Here is a 17,989-nt window from a genome sequence, read left to right on the forward strand (position 1 = left end):
ATGCCTTTATATTGTAAGGTTATAATACCGTCATAGAAACCCTACATTGCAGGAGGAAGCCATTTGGCCCATCAAATCTTCACAATAACAATCCCACCTAGGCCCTATCCCCATAGCCACACATATTTACTCTGTTAATCCCTTGACACTAGGGTCAATTTAGTGTGGCCAATCCATCAAACCCGCACATCTTTGGACTGTGGGAGGAAACCAGAGCATGCAGAGGAAACCCTCACAGACACAGGGAGAACATGCAAATTCCACACAGATAGTGACTCAAGCCGGGATTCGAACCCGGATCCCTGGAGCCGTGAAGAAGCAGTGCTAACCACTGTGCCACTGTGCTGCTCCTACTGAGCCACCATACTACCCCTAACTCTAATACGCAGGTTTAATATTATTTCCATGTGCTTCAGAATGTGTAGAGTTGATGGGAGGAATGGATATGGAATTTGGGAGGGGAGGTAATTCCAATGTGCCTGTTTTAGGAAGGGATTGATTTCTCAGAACTCTGTACACTCAGGCCTTAGGAACTGTGGGGGGTTCAGTTGGTGGGCAGCAGTGTCGCTGAGGCCTCAAACAATCTTGCTGAGTGTGAGGCAGTCATCAAGGTGATGGAGATGGAATTGGTGGCTAGGGAATGAGGTTTGTGGTGAGGTTTGACTGGCTTCCATCTTCTCAATATTTAGTTGGGGGATACTTTGTCCTCCAGCACTGGCTGTTGAAGAAGCAGTGTGACGACATAGAGGCGATGGAAAGGTCTAGACTGGTGGTGGTGAGGTTGAGCTGTGTATCATCTTATGCATGGGGAATGTGATTTCATGTCTTTGGATGATGTTGTAAAATGCCAGTACCAGTAATAGAAGACATGTCACTTCAGGAAATTCTCAGGTAACAGCTGCATTGGCAAGAGCAGACCAGGTGGAGGCCTGGATAATTGTGAAGGATTATTGGAGGAGATGAAGAATTTAACCATGATAAAAGGTTACAGACTGGTTGAGAAGAATGAGAAATCATAGCCCACCATGGTTACAGTCAGAAGGTGTAATTTGTGGCTTTGATTAGAGGCATTTCAGTTTTGTTGCAGAGGCAGGAACACAATTGTAAAAGTTTAAACATGTTGAAATCAACAATACATCAAAAAAACTGCAGCTATTAGGTACAGGCTGAATACGTGAGTGTGGAGCAGTAGCAACCTGACTGAACACCAAACTGCGAGTCTACTAAGCCTGTGTCCTTGATGCACTCCTGCACTTCTCTGCAGTGATGAGACTTTGTCAAGGTGTGAGAAAATGCTGGACAGTTCCCCCTTCACTGTCTCAGATGTATTTTAGATATCTCTTCATAGGACAAAATCACCAACCTAGAGACCCTGGAGTGTGCTAATTCCAATAGCATACACTAATTGCTAAACCAATATTGACTATGACAACTCAGCCATGTTCATCAGATGGATGGTGGCCAAAAGATCTGTGTGGTGAGCCGGCCAATGGGTCAGAACCTCCTGCGTGTCTATATCTCTGCTGCAAGGGCACCTACAAGTCAGATGAAGATGACGAATGTTGACACTGACCATTAAGAGACAGTTGCAAATGGTCATGCCTTCTGGAGGTTGGGGAAGGGTATTGGAAAAGGCAACCAGAAACTAAAAGCATAGCTGAGTGAGAAGATAACTCAGAGAAAGCAGAGGCCAGCGAATTATGCACCTTGTCAGGTCACTGTTTTCTTTTGTAGCAAACATGGCAAAGACTTCCATGCCAGGTGAGTCATGCTAGGTGATGCTCACAAAATTAAATATTGTTGTATGAGATGGAAGGCAGCCACACAGAATTTGTGGGAAAGATGGGCATGGATTTGGGATGTGATTTTTTATTAAACCTGTGGGCAAACAGTAAACCAAAATAATCCAATTTACCAAATGAATCCCAAATCAAGAAATTACCAACAATATTTCATCTTTTTAAACTTTTACTTTCACATGAATCAGAATGAACATAAATTAAATATTAATTAACAGTCAAATCATGCTTTATGTAAAAATGTCTGACCAAAAAGATATTTTTTTTATTCATAGCATGTGGGCATCGAGGGCTAGGACAGCATCTATTGGCCACTCCTAACAGACCTTGGGAAGATGGTGGTGAACTCTCTTCTTGAACCACTGCAACCCATGTGGTGTAGGTATACCCGCAGTGCTGTGTGGGAGCAAGTTCCTGAACTTTGACCCAGTAGTGAAGGAAAATAAATATAATACCAAATCAGGATGGTGAGTGCCTTGGAGGGCAACTTCCAGATGATTGTGTTCCCAGACATTTGCTGCCCTTGTCCTTCTAGATAGTAGCAGTCATGGATTTGGAAGCTACTGCTTAAAGAACCTTGGTGAGTTTCTGCAGATGGTTAGAATTCTCTCTTGGAGATATTCATTGCCTATCACATGTCACTTACCACTTGTCAGCCCAATCCTGGTTATTGCTCAGATCTTGCTGCATTTGGACACCATAGAAATTATAGAAAAGATACAGTGCCGAAAGAGGCCATTCAGCCCATTATGTCTGTGACAGCCAAAAAAGGAAAAAAAGAAATGAGTGGCTCATTTTAACCCTGCTCTGTAGCCATGCAGGTTACAGCACTTCAGGTACCATTTAATGAGTGGAGCATTTCAGCCTCAACTACCAACTTAGGTAGTGAATTCCAGACACCAACCACCACCCTGTGGGTGCAAAACCTTCTTCTTAACTCCCCTCTAACCCTTCTACCAATCATCTTAAATCCATGCCCCGTGGGAAGTTACCCCTCAGCTCGGGGAAACAAGCCTTTACCTAGCTAGGCACCTCATAATTTTGTACACCTCCTCTGTCCTAAGGAAAACAACCCCAACCTGTTAAATCTTTTCTCATAGCTGTAGTTTTCTAGCCCTGGCAACATTTTCTGCACTCTCTCCAGAACTATTATGTCCTTCCTGTAATGTGGTGACCAGAACTGTACACAAAATTCCAGCTGTGGCCTAACCAGCATTTCATAGTTTCAACATTACACCCCTGATTTTGTGTTCAATATCCTGCTCAATAAAGGAAAGTATTCCATAAACTTTCTTGACCACCTGTTCATCTGTCCTGCTACCTTCTCCGACCTGTGGACATGCACTCCAAAGTCCGTCACTTCCTCAACCCCTCTCAATATCTTCTCATTTATTGAATATTTTCTTGTTTCTTCTGCCCTCCCTAAATACATTACCTCACACTCTTCTAGACGAATTCCTTTGCCACTTCTCTGGAGTTGACAGCTATCCCCTTACACTATCAACTGCACAGCCAATTATTGTGTCATCTGCAAATTTCCTAATCATGCCACCCAAATTTAAATCTAAATCATTAACACATGTAGTGTTCAGCAAGGGCTCCAACACTGAGCCATGTGAAACATCAGTGGAATTTGTTTTCCATTTACAAAAATATCCATTGAACATTAACCTTTCATAAGAATCATAAGAACGAGGAGCAGGAATAGGCAATTTCGCCCCTCGAACCAGTTCCGCCATTTAATATGATCATGGCTGATCTCATCTTGGACTCAACTCCACTTTCCTGCCCATTCACCATAGCCCTTCAAACCCTTAAAAATCTGTCTACCTCTTCCTTAAATATACTTAGAGAATCACAGAATACTGCAATGCAGAAGAGGCCCTTCGGCCCATTGAGTTTGCACCGATACATAAAAGGCCCTCATCTGCCCACCTAATCCCACTTGCCAGCACTTGGCCCATAGCCTTAAATGTTATGGTGTGCCAAGTACTCATCTACGTACTCAAAGTCTCGACATCCACCACACTCTGGGATAGTGAATTTCACAGACTCACAGCCCTTTGAGAAAAGCAATTTCTCCCCATCTCTGTTTTAAATCTATCACCCTGTCACTAAGCCAATTTTGAATTTAATCTACCTCCTTCCCCTGTTTCTCATGAGGTCTTACTTTTCTGACCAGTTTGCCATGTGGGATCTTGTGAAGTGCCTTTCTGAAATCCATGTCAACAATATTCACTGCACTACCCTCGTCAATCCTGCTTGTTACTTCCTCAAAAAATTGTATCAAGTTAGTTAGACACCCCTAACAAAATCATGCTGATTATGCCTGATTTGTCTGTACCTTTCTAAATGACAGCTTGTCTTGTCTGTCAGAATTGTTTTCAAGAATTTGACTATCACTGAAGTCAGAGTGACTGGTCTATAATTTTCTGGCCTATTCCTTGGACCATTTTTAAATAATGATACAATGTTCACATACCTCAATCCTCTGGATCCTACTTGTACAAAGAACAAAGAATGAAAATTACAGCACAGGAACAGGCCCTTTGGCCCTCCAAGCTTGTACTGACCATGCTGCACATCTGAACTAAAATCCCCTACTCTTCCGGGGACCGTATCTCTCTATTCTCATCCTATTCATGTATTTGTCTAGGCACCCCTTAAAAGTCACTGTATCTATTGAGGTTTTGGAAAATGATCCTCAGAGCATCCACTATTTCCTCCCTGGCTGATGGGAAACAATTCATCTGGCCGTTGTGACTTATCCACCTTCAAGGATCCCAATTCCTCCAGTACTTCCTCTCTCACTATGCTTATTGTGTCCAATATTTCACAGTCCTTCTCTTTAACTACTACTTCATCCCTTAGAGAAGACAAAGTACTCATTGAGAACCCTGCCCAATCTTCTGAGTCAGCCCACAAGTTACCATGTGCATCCCTGATACTTCCTACCTTTTCCTTCGATATTCTCTTGCTCTTAGTGTATTGGTAAAACATCTTAGGATTTTCTTACTTTCCTAATTTCCATTTTTACTTCATCCCTGCACTTTCTATACGCCTTTTGGCTTTCTACAGTATTAAGTCTTTTGTGACTGTCATATTTTTTCATTTTATGCTTGATCTTTGTCTCTATGCTTCTCAATAACCAGGGACTCTAGAGTTGGCATTTTTTTTGTGGAGACATGAATCCTACAGTGCCTGTAGAATTCCACCTTTGAATGCCTGCCACTACTTTGACACAGTTTTTCCTTCCAATAACTGTAGCCTGTCCACTTTCACCAGCTCACCTCTCAGCTTTATAAAATTTGTCTTCCCCAATTGAAAACTTTGATTTTTATGGTCACTGTCTCCTAAATGGTCCCCCGCTGTTACTTCTTCCACTTGCCCAGCTTCAGTTCCTTAGACTAAAGCTAGATTTGCACTCCATCTCATTGGGCTTGTTACATGCTAGCTAAAAAGGTTTTGCATGAGAGCAGTTCAAGAATTTTGCATCCTCTTTGTGTGCTTTACATTGTTCATATCCTGATTGATATTTGGGTAATTGAAGTCCCCAATGGGAAGAACAGATGGGATACAGGGCGGCATGATGCACAGTGGTTAGCACTGTTGCCTCACAGCACTAGGGTCTCAGGTTCAATTCTGGCCTCTGATAACTTTGTGTGGAGTTTGCATGTTTTCCCTATGTCTGCGTGGGTTTCCTCTGGGTGGTCTGGTTTCCACGCAGAGTTCAAAGATGTGTAGGTTAGATGAATTAACCATGATAAATGTGCAGGGTTACAGGATATGCTGGGGTTGGGGTCTGGGTAAGATGCTCTTTCAGAGAGCTGTTGCAGATTCAATGGGCTGAATGACCTTCTTAAGCATGGTAAGTATTCGACGTTTTCAGGTCAAAGTTGCCAAAGTATTCATTGACTTGGGAGAAGAACAGAAAGTTGGGGATGTGACACTGAGATCAAGAGGGTGGACTTTTTAAAGAGGAGGTGATGATGACTAATTTAACAGTACCTAACAGGGAGTTATTTTCAGCTAGTGTGGGGCAAGAAAGATAATTTGCATGGTTAACAGATTAGTGGGAATAGAGGTCAGAGAGCAAGGGGGCCTTCTGGATAAAATGTGTTCAGAGAGGACATGAGGGGAGAGAAACTGGAGCAAAATGTAAGTTTAGAGCTGTTGTGAAGGGAAGCTCAAAATAGAAGGGAGGGATTGAGCACAAAGCAGGAGAAGAGATCATCTCAATTTTAGTGATAAATAATGCTTTTTTGCAATTGTTGTTTGAGTTGGGAAGAGAGATTCAAGGAAACAGTTGAAACCCGAGCCCCAAAATGTAAAACTGCTCAATATGGCATTTCTCCCACTAACGAAGGTGCTTGAATCATGAGTCAATTGTGAGTATAGAGAGAAAGAAACAGAGTGAGGGATTGACAAAGGGTTTCGGAAATAAAGGCAATGTTTGAGAGAGGTTTTTGAATGAGGAGATTGAGAAGGAGTTGAGAACTAGAGGCAATTTGAGTGTGCGATTGGTAAGAATGAGCGATTGAGGCAGTGTTGAAATTGAGAAATGTTAATGGAAAGGAAGAAAGAGTGAAGCGAGGGAGAAAAACACTGATGTAGCACCTTTTATTCCACTGGATGTTTCAAAATACTTCACAATCATTGAAGTACTTTTGATCTGTAGCCACTGTTGTATTGCCGGAAGCACATCAGTCAATTTGCAAACAGGAAGCTCCCAGAAGCAGCAATATGATGATTTGCCAAATGTAATTACAGTGTGATTAGCTTAAAATAAGCACAGATGTACGATTTTAAAATGGGAGATCAAATTATATTATTATATGCTTTGTTTCAATCGTTCCTCATTCTCCTGCTCTGTTTTACCTAAAGATGTATTGATCTGCTGTGTTCAATGCAGCAGGAAACTAGCTAATACTGTGACAATCTGAAAACAAATCCTGTCGACATTTTCTAGTCTAAGTTTCTAAGTACACTTTAAGAATGGAGACTGCTTATGTAAAGCCAGTCAGGCTATAATCAAACCCTCACACAGTGGTGGTGCTGGTTAATTGGTGGTTTCTGAGATCGGCAGCATGAGCAGATCTTCAGATCCAAATCTCCTAATGCTTGTGTTGTAACATAATTTCAAAATATTTCCAATGAACATGCCTTACTAAACTGTCAATGTTAAAAAAAAATTTATGGATATGAGCTGTAGGAGCTTTTTGGAAGACCAAGCACAAAGGACTCACAGAGACTGTAATTCTAGTTGAAGGTGTACTTTATTGCCCAGACATGGTCCATGCACGTAGGAGAGACCATTTGAGCACCTATATTGAGTGGGGATCTCATTGAAACTTACAGGATACTGCGAGGCCTGTAGAGAGTGGACGTGGAGAGGATGTTTCCATTAGGAGGAAAAATTAGAACCAGAGGGCACAACCTCAGACTAAAGGGATGATCCTTTAAAACAAAGATGAGAAGGGATTTCTCCAGCTAGAGAGTGGTGAATCTGTAGTACTCTTTGCTGCAGAAGGCTGTGGAGGCCAGGTCATTGAGTGTTTTTAAGATAGAGATCGAAATGTTCTTGATTAATAAGGAGATCAGGATTAAAGGGAAAAGGCAGGAGAATGGAGATGAGAAAGAAAACAGCCATGAATGAATGGCAGAGCAGACTCGATGGGCCCAGAGGCCTAATTCTGGTGCTATGTCTTATGGTCTTATAACTCAAAATACTCTAAATTGCATTGCTTTAGGTATTACAATTATACAATTTTCAAAAGTCATTTGACCACCTCCTTGATCACCCTTAGATGGGCATGGGCCTATCATTATTAATATAGAACATTTACCTTGGCCAATAACAGTCTACTCTCTGATGGCATGGAATGTGTAAATAACTTTTTTTTCCCCATCTCCTACCAACTTTTTATTGGGAAGTTGTATTGCTCTATTCATTCTCATCTCTGGGATAGTTTAGACTGTCTGAGACCCTCGCTGATAAGAGGGTTCTTTTGCTTCTCTCAGCTATATTGTTTCCGAGGAATGTGGTTCTTCTTACTTAGCTATATCCCATAATGCTTAGAACAGTGTGTAATTGGCAAAGGGTATGCCTTTAAAACAGAACATAATATGTTTTCAAAAAAATACATGTTTAAATTATCTAACAGTGGTTATATGTGTTTCTACACAAATAGTACCTTTGTAACTCCAGGTACTTTGCACTTTTACTATACTATATTCACTCTAAGTTAACCTATTCTGATCTATTAGTCTTTAGGTTATCCTAAACCTTTCTAACAAGAGTGTCGCTGGATAGGCCAGCATTTATTATCAATGCCTTGTTTTCCTCGAAAAGGTGGTAGTGAGCTGCCTGCTTGAATCTCTGTAGTCCTGTGGTGTGGGTACACCCACAGTGCTGTTAGGGAGAGAGTTCCAGGATATTGACTCAGCGACAGTGAAGGAATGGTGATATATTTCCAAGTCAGAATGGTGAGTGACTTGGAGGGGAACCTCCAGGTGGTGGTGTTCGTAGGTATCTGCAGCCTTGGTGTCCTTCTGGATGGTAGTGGTCATGTGTTTGGAAAGTGTTGTCTAGCAGCCTTGGTGTGTTTCTGCAGTGCATCTTGTAGATGGTACTCACTGCGTAGATGAGGGACAGGCTTTGGGGATTCAGGAGACGAGTTAGTCACTGTAGGATTTCTAGCCTCTGAACTATCCTTGGAGCCACAGTCTTTATATGGCTTATCTACTTGAGTTTCTGGTTGATAGTAAACCCCAGAATGTTGATTGTGAGGAATTCAGTGATATTAATGCCGTTGCATGTCTTATTTAAATTCTGTTTTTCAAATTAGACCATTTGCTGCTCTGATATGCTGGTCACGTGCAGATAGTTCGAACCACCATCTCTCATTGCTCTCAAGACTAACCTTCAGAAGTGTCTCAGACAAAGAACTGCTGGACAAAGCCACTGAGTTTGGACTTGGACTCACTGGACACCCCACTCACATGAATTTAAAGCAATAACCTCTTTGATTTTGTGAGAAGAAGTATCAAAGTTAACATTTGAAACTGAATGAGACTCTGTGAAATATACTGAATGGCAACATATGCATCATTGGAGTATTTGCTCCTGCATTGGACTGGCCCATTCTGGCCTGCACTGGACTGGCCCATTCTGGCCTGCACTGGACTGGCCCATTCTGGCCTGCACTGGACTGGCCCATTCTGGCCTGCACTACAGTAATGTCATCAACTGATTTCCATATTTTCCACCTCGTTGCTTATCGGCAAATTCCATATCGCAATGATAGCCACCTTTACTCTCATTCTGATTTCAATTCAGCAACACTTCATATTTTTGTGTTCTTACATTTAAAAACCAGTAATCGATTTGTGTATTTTTGTGACTTCCATCTTTGTGTTCTGTTGGGTGGAGGTAGGAGGGGTGTGAGATTAGAGGGGCGGGAGCAGAAAGTAAGGTGAACACAGGACCCAGAACTGTAAATCTATCTCGGATGGGAATGGGAAGCAAGCAAAAATGCTATGGTTGAGACACAGAAACTGTGCTATTCAGAGCTTGTTCGGGTGGTTAAGTTTAATCTAATTCAACTGTTATACTATTTCTGTTGTATCAGTGACTTATTTGAATTTACAAGTTATTCCAGCCGGGAATGCACAGTGCTGTACATGCATAGTACAGTAAATCTGAAACAAAAACAGAAAATGCTGGATAATGTCAGCAGTCTGACAGCGTCTGTGAGGAGAGAATAGAGCTAACGTTTTGAGTCTGGACGACTCTGACGAAGGGTCATCAAGACTCGAAATGTTGGCTCAACACAGTCAGTTGTACAGGCAAGAAATGTCCGAAGGAACCTGACTCTGACTTTGACATTAATTCCTATGGGAAACCATGATTTACTTAATGCTGTTTCACTTAATGGCCTGATTTTCAGGGATGTAACCACTAAGTGAGGAATTACTCTATGTGTATTTATATAGTGCCTTTAAAGTAATAAAACGTCCCCAAGGTACTTCACGCGGGAATCATAAAACAAAGTATGGTCCCAAGGCACATAAGAAGATGTTAAGCCTCCTGATTAAAAACTTGGTCAATGAAGAAGGTTTTAATGAATGTCCTAAAGGAGGAAAATGAGGGAAAGGTCACTCAAATTACTCCAAATGCTTCCTGGAGTACTTTCTTTGTGCCATTTCTTTCCTCTGTAGCTGTGTTTCTAATATTGCAAATGTAGGTTTAATAAACAGAGTTCCTGTTGCACTGACCCACTGGTTTGTCTTTTAATATCTTAATTAAAATTTATACTTCAGCCTATCTCAGCACTGCTGGGTTTGCCTGGAGTTTTAAAAATCTAACAATAATTAGAGATAGCTTTCAGTCACTTCTCTCTATCTTGGACGCGTGTAGGTTTTCAGATTAACTTCATTGCAGTGTTAATGTAAACCTACTTGTTACACGAATAAGTAACAAAACATTAGTTTGCAGAACACCATCCCCTTCCTATCATGTAGTCTATGAAAGAAATAACTTTCATTTTATAGCACCTTTCGTGAGATCAAAGCATCATCAAATGCTTTGCAACCAATTAAATACATTTTTAGACATGTATGCAAACATTGTAATGCAGGAAATGCAGCAAGCCCTACAATGACGTAATGAATCTATAAGTCTGTTGTGAGGATTAATATTGGCTAGGACACTGGGGCAAATTTCCTGCTCTTCTTTGAAATAGCATAATGGGATGTTTTATGTTTTGAGTTTGTGTTTTTATATGCACTGTTTGTGAACAGAACTCCCACTTACCTGATGAAGGAGCAGCGCTCCGAAAGCCAGTGGTTTGTGCTACCAAATAAACCTGTTGGACTTTAACCTGGTGTTTTGAGACTTCTTACTGTGTTTACCCCGGTCCAACACCGGTGTCTCCGCATCTTTTACGTCCACCAGAGATGAAAGAGGGAGCCTCAGTTAAATGTCTCATCTGAAATATGACGCCTCTGATAGTGCAGGACTCCCTCGACTACAGTGAAGTACCTTCCAAGATTTGGTGCTCAAGTTGCTGGTATGGGTCTTGACACCTCAAATTTCTGACTTGGACGTAGGTGCTATCACTGAGCAGTGAAGTACATTTAAGATTGAGTCACCGAGGGGACAAGTCTCTACTAGAGTAGTAAATAATGAGCACACTTTGTTAATAATTGAACAGTGAGGCAACATTTATCAAAGGGTGATCGTAATGTTGGGCGAGATTCTCTGGCCTCCCAGCCGCATGTTTCCCGCCAGTGGAAAGTGGCGCTAGTATTGCTAGCAGTGGAATTCTCTGGCCCTATCAGTGGGAATTCCCATTGACGACATCCATGCTGGTGGGAAACCCACAGGCAGGGGTGCGCTGCTGGTGGGACCGGGGAATTCTGCTGGCATGGATAGTTGGAGAATTTTGGCCATTGTGTTTGAGTGGGAGAAGCATAACAGTTTCTAAGAGTCTACATTTTGATAAGTCTAATAGGATCAGACAGCAAACTGGTCACAGCTGTTATTAAGTCAAATTACAGATGAACAGTGGAAGGTGCTCAATGTAAAAAAAAAATGACTTAATATAGGACTAGGATATTCCCCTAGGGCGCAAGAGCTCTGCTTACTAAATAAAATAGTTACAGTTGACAAAAGGGTATACAAAGTGCAAAAAAAAATATGGATGCAAGTATTATGAGAAGTATAAGTAGCAGGGAGGGAAGTCAAAGAAGACCGAAGAGCAGTAAAAACGAACCTGTAGCAGTTATCAGGGTTAACACAGGAAGAGCCAGATTTTTGCTATGGTGAATGAGCTTGAGTTGGGACATTTCCTGCCTCAGCAAACCAGCCTTGGTAAAAGATACATCATCAGACCCAACTTTCACTCCAGGAGGTGGGTGTGGGGTACAGTCCCTCTTCCCCCTGCCACTCCCTGGTAGCAAATCAAAGGTGGCCACAGGGACAGCCATGTGCTGAGGTTAAAAGAGCTGCCTGGGTTCTCTGGGAATTAGTCCTCGTTGTTTCATTAAATTTGAGGCCATCCATCCATCCTCCCGCATACCCTAACACTCTCTGCCCACTCCTCACCTCTACCCCCACGGTCCCTTACACCTTCTGTGCCAATACACCTAATATTCACAATTGGCAGATCTCATTAACCATGTTGAGATGAGGTAATATAAAGTTTAAAAATGTATTCAGCCTTCACTACTATAAAAAACATTCCATATAAAAGTCTGTTCAATCCTTTCATTTTGCTTAAAGTGGTTAATTCAATGTATTACTTCACATCAAAAATAATCAATCATTTAACAGTCTCCTTGAGCTGTCAGTTAAACTGTGAATTTAGAAGTCCCCTGCTGAGATAGTTATAGCTTTTGGAAATCAGAGCCCTTGGGGAAATATAAACAAACAGTTATTTTAATTGCTGGAACAGAATTTTTTAATCTCTCACTGACACCTTTTTCTTAAGTTCAAAGAATAAAGCTTTTAAAAAGATATTGCATCACAACTGTTAAACATACCTTCCCCACCATTCAAGAGCCTTTACACTTACTCCATAAGTTAATTACTCCCACACTTGGGTTAAGGCCCTTGCAGCAACTAAAATGGGGTCCATGACCCTGCTGAGTTTGAATTGCCTTTGTGTGATTCACATCCCGTCCCTTTCCCTGCCAGTAAAAATGGGTTCTGTTGGATGTGGGAGCAGGACTTCTGCATCTGTGTCCCACTTGCTATTTTGGAAGATCCTTAGAGTCTTTATGACTCCATACAATCAATCCAAATAGAAGAAAAATGGTAGCTAAGGGTATTGTTGGCCCTTTCAAATTGATGAAGGTAATAGTTCAAATGAAAATAACTTTAGAATGTCTTCGTGGTAGTGAAAGAGGATATTCTATCATTCTAAAGAACTAATAATGAAATGGAAATTGGAACTTGGAAGCAAGGAAACAGTACAGGACAAAGTAATAGCCTGAAATACTAACAAATTCTCAGGACTTGATGGATTTTAAAGGAAATAGGTGACGTAATTATGATTTCTTGAGCAATAAATTTTCAAGGCACCCTCAAGTCAATAGCTTTTAAAATATTTTAAAATTGTTTTTGAGGATGTAGACATTACTGGCTAGGCCAGCATTTATTGCCCAACCCTAATTGCCTTGATCTTGCTGAAGTCCATGTAGTGGAGGTAGACCCCGATTGTTGTTAGGGAGGCACCTCCAGGATTTTGACCCAGTGACAGTGAAGGAATGCTGATATAGTTCCAAGTCAGTATGAAGCATAACTTAGCAGGGAACTTGCAGGTGACAGTGTTCCCATGCAGCTGCTGGCCTGGTCATTCCTTTTAATTCTCTTTTTAGATTGAAAAATTGAAAATGTAACCTATTATTTAACAAAGGCAAGAGAAAAATCTGGAAATTATAGACCAGTTTGTTTAACATCTGTTGTGGGGAGGTCAAAGAAATCTATAATTAAGGTCAAAGTGATTTGCGCTGATTAAAGAGGACCAATATAGATATGTAAAGGGTACGTCATGTCTAACTTAATTGAATTCTTTTTTTGAGAAAGTAACTGACAGTAGGCAGGGGACTATCTATGCATGTGGTTTATGCAGGCTTCCAGAAGAGATTTAATCCAAGTTCCACTTAAAAGACTGGTCAAAGTTTAAACTCATGGAATTGTGGGCAAATTATTGACCAAGTTAGGAGATTGGCCCAATGAAAGAAGTAGACAAAATGGGTATGTGGTCAAAATGTGACTGATGAGTGATATTCCACAAGGGTTTGTGCTGGGGCCTCAACTATTCACGATAGTTATTTATTAATTTAAACAATGTAGTAGAGCTATGCACTCAAAGTTGCTGATGACATGACGTATTGATGGGTTAAGTGAATAAGCAAAAGTGTTTTTAATCAAAAAAATAATTGTGAAGCTTTCCATTTTGGAGCAAAAGGAAGATAAATCTGAGCATTCTTAAATGGTGAAAAACTAGGATTAGTGGTGGTGAAAAAGATTTAGGGAACCTGTACACATCACTAAAATGTGGTGTCAGGTGCAAAAAAATACAAAAAGTCTCATTGAATGTTAGCCTTTATATGTGAAGGGCTGAAACATAAAGGTGAGGAAGCCTTGCTACAGCTATACAAAGCCCTGGTTAAACCAGATCTGAATTACTGTGTACACTTCTGAACACTACAGTTTTGAAACAATGGCAAAATTGTCCTATTTTGAGACAGGTGCGGTCATGGGCGGCTTCAACAATGTCTGTCCCATCGACCAGAATGGCAAGAGCACATGCTAGATTCTACACTTGGAACCTGATTAATTAGCCACAAATGAGTTCTCTTCTGACTATCCTGGCAGACCAACAAAGGTCCCAGTGCCATATTTAAATACCAGACCAGCACACTCGTACCACTGTCTCTAGCCCCCTATCTTCACCAGACTGTGTAGGATGTCAGCAACCCAAAGGGAAAAGGCTTGCAGACCCAAGAAGAAATCAGTTCCTTTTCCCAGAGCCCATAAGCTGTGAGGTGCCCATGCCCCACTTGAATCTCTACCCACCTCATCTGGAGACATCATCCATCCCCTTCCCATAAATGATGCATCGATTTGATTCCTTTGTTTGTGAGCTTTTCGTGCAGGGTTGTTGGGGTCCAGCTTTCCTCTCCTCAGCTTTGTTTTCCATTGTTCATCTTCTTCACCTCCTTGTCCCTCTGCATGCCACTTTGAGCTGTCCCTTCTGCTCCTTGTGCAACAATACTTCCACATTGCCACCCTTGTCTGTATTAGGCCACAGCACCACAGTCACAGCGCAACGCCCCGCCCCCTCTCAAATTCCGGATGTTTTTGCAGTTTCTGCACGAGTCCCACAGTATAGTGTTGTCCCGATAGACACTGGTGTGTGGACCACAAGAAGAAAGGAAACCCCTGTACACCCAACCCCAGGTGCAGCACTAATCCAACTCATTGATATAGGAGGATCCATGGGTGCAGCAGCACAATACTGTCCATGAAGACCAGCTTGGCTTAGAGATGAGGGCAGGAACTGGTTGGTCTTCAGTGGTGGTGAACAGCTCATCAAGAGCTTTACAGAATTATGATGGAAGGTTTTATTGCACTCATCTCGGAGTTTCAGACAAACTGAGAGCCACCATCTTTTAACATTGGGTTTGATGCCAACGTGATTTTTCCACCACAATGATGGCAAGATTGAAAGGCCTGACAAGACACCAGTCGGCAGCTATTTTAATAAGAATTCATGGGATGTAAATGATGCTAATGGGTTTTTGCGCCACCTACCAGCAGGATGACCAATCTGTCATTAATCCTCCATTGGGAGAATTGTAACATGATTTTATGCCGCCAGATTCTCCACATCTGCTTGCCTCCAAACCTATCACAGGATCATTGGAAGAATTCCACCCAATATATTGGCATTGATGTTCATCGATTCAGGGAGCATTGTAAAAATCCTGGGTTGGAGCTGATTCTGGTTTTCTCTCTCCACACCGCCTCCCCCCCATTCCAGTTTCCATCAACTTTTGTTGGCATGGGTTAAATGTAGACAGCACACACATCGACCAACTACCTTTCAGGGGTGGACAGCCATCTGCTCCTGGAACACAGTGTATGACAGGCTACCTGATGTGGCTTAGAAAAAACTATTACCATCTGGTTTTGAAATTTCAATAGACTTCATTTTCTGGAGCTGCAATGGTTTATTTTATAACTAGGGTTATTACAAATGCTTGGCTGAGGTTCAAAAGTTTCAAAACCACCTGTCTTAGCAGGGATCTGTGGTCACAGTTTAATTAACAGTTTTAAAAGACTATTTAAACCATTATCTAGCTTTGATGTGGTCATTGAAATAGATGTTTGTTTTCACAACAGATCCCAATGAGATTTAAACTTTTTGAATGGCTTGGAGAAGACATGAGTAGGGAGGGGCATGCATTATGAGGGGGCATGGGGGTTATTTGGGAACCTGGAGAGGATTTGGGGTATGGAGGGATCTTGGAGGATATGAATAAGCATGCATATGGGCTATGAGAGCATAGAGCAGATATGGCAACTATCAGAGGGCATGTCGAGCATGGAAAATATAAGGAGGCATCGAGAGGGATGTAGGGCATATAAAGTGGGTAGGAATGAGAGTTTGAGGCCTGGCATTCATCATTAAAACTGGGCTGATATCCTAGTAAACAGAAGCTTGTTTTCTGATTGCCAACCTCGTGAACTGCCTGCGTCCATTGGTGCCTTGGGCCTGCTTCCTGAGGCAGTGAGCCTGACTCCATCCTACCACATCCTTCCTGGAACAAAATATGGTGGCCTTTTTCAATGAACCGGGCATGCTGAGTCTAGAGGTTTCCAATTCGACTTTCCTGCCTCTTCCATGAAAATCCAGCCCTTTGGCCTTGGAAGACCCATTCATCAGAATGTTACCAAGGCTGCAAGGATTTAAATTATAAAGAAAAAAATTACATAAACTAGACATGTATTCTTTGGAATTTATAAGGTCCTGGGAATATTTTGACTGAGGTTTTTTGGATTTTGAAAGAAATTGATATGGTAGAGAGAAATGTCCTCTATTGTTGAGGGAATCTAGGGTAAGCGGACATTACAGCACAGCAAGAGACCCTTCGATCTATCATCAGAGACAGGCCATTTAGGAAACATTGCTTCCCACATAGGGTGGTAGAAATATGGAACTCTTGTCAGAAATATCAATAGATGCTCGCTCAATTAACAACTTTAAATTTCAGATCGATAGATTTTTGTCAGCTGGGGGTGGGAGGGGGTGGTGGTTAAGTGGAATTAAGGCACAGGTCAGCCATGAACTCGCTAACAAGAACATGCATTTACATAACGTCGTCAACACAGTAAAATATTCTAATACTGTCACTGAATGGTGGAACAGCACCAGGGGCCGACTGACCCAACTGCTGTGTTTCAAGGTTGACATCAATTGCATCAATAGGAGTTGAAGGATGGAAAGTTCTGTCTCTCATCCGGTGAGAATTTAATTTTATTTGCCTTTCCCAGAAGACTCTGAAAGAAATTCAAGATTGAATTTTCAAAGCTTTTAATTCAGACGAATGACAGCTTAAATGTTAGTGCATTAAAAAATTGTGCTTTTCTGTGACAAACTCTACTCGAGTAAATGATATCTGTAAGCAGCAGTACCCTGGAACAGTGACACATTGAGGCGGTGGGCGGGGGGGGGGTGGTTTGGTGGGGTGGGGGGGGTGGTGGGGGCTGTTTTCTTTTGTTGACTGTTAAGCAAGAAAGTGAAGAGATTGTTTACAGAGAATAAAATGCTGTTTATTGTCAAACTATGGCAGCCTTTTGTCACTTGGTTTTGCTTGTATTTACCTTGGTTTTTGAAGTCTAAAATCCAGTGTTTGGTTTTTTTCACCTCGTAAGTGGAGGATTTGGATCTCACTGCTAATTTGTCGGTCTAATCATACCAGGTTTACCATCTGGTTTTTGTACGGGCCTTCTGAATCCCAACCTTCCATGGATGGTACAGTAGCTGCTTCTGAGCACACTTTCTTTGGCTCTGTAAACCTTGCCCTCACTGGGACTCTTAATCCTCACATCCTCTGATCCAGCTGTGACCCTATTTGTATTATCTACCCCAGTCAACCTGTGCCTTTACTTTGACGATGGGGTGAATTGCAATATGAAGAGATGAAAATCCAGAAACGTTAACAAGAACATGCATTTATAGACATAATTTTTGTGGCTGTGTCAGTGCCTTTATATAGTACATACTGTGGATGTTGATCTGCATCTGTGGTTTGCACTTTCTGTCTTATCTGAAATGTAATCAGTGAAAATGCACAAGTGCATTTTACTACATGGAAAATCAGACTAATTAGTGTAGCGGGCCTAAGAGATCTGCAGGTAAAAAGCATTAGAAGTAATAACAAGGCCTTGTTAACAAGACCCGAAAAATGCACTGGGGTTCATTTGGATAGAACTAAAAAGAGGGAGAGTTATGTTAAACTTGCATTGGAGTTTGGTCAGTCCATAGGTTGAATCAAGGTGTAAGGAGAAGCTTCTTTATGCAGAGAGTGGTATATGGAACCAGTTACCACAGGGAGTTGTTGAGGTGAATAGCATAGATGCCTTCAAGCGAGATAAGTACATGTGGGAGTAAGGA

The 17,989-nt window shown here is 41.6% G+C and overlaps 1 protein-coding gene across 1 annotated transcript in view; it reads left to right on the forward strand.

Annotated features, from left to right (window-relative positions):
* The window catches only part of tspoap1 (TSPO associated protein 1), a 253,328-nt gene that overhangs the window by 53,863 nt on the left and 181,476 nt on the right, over positions 1–17,989 (forward strand). The window lies entirely within an intron of this gene.

Source organism: Carcharhinus amblyrhynchos, chromosome 23 (assembly GCF_965287045.1).
Source record: "Carcharhinus amblyrhynchos chromosome 23, sCarAmb.v2.hapA, whole genome shotgun sequence".
Classification (NCBI taxonomy): Eukaryota; Metazoa; Chordata; class Chondrichthyes; order Carcharhiniformes; family Carcharhinidae; genus Carcharhinus; species Carcharhinus amblyrhynchos.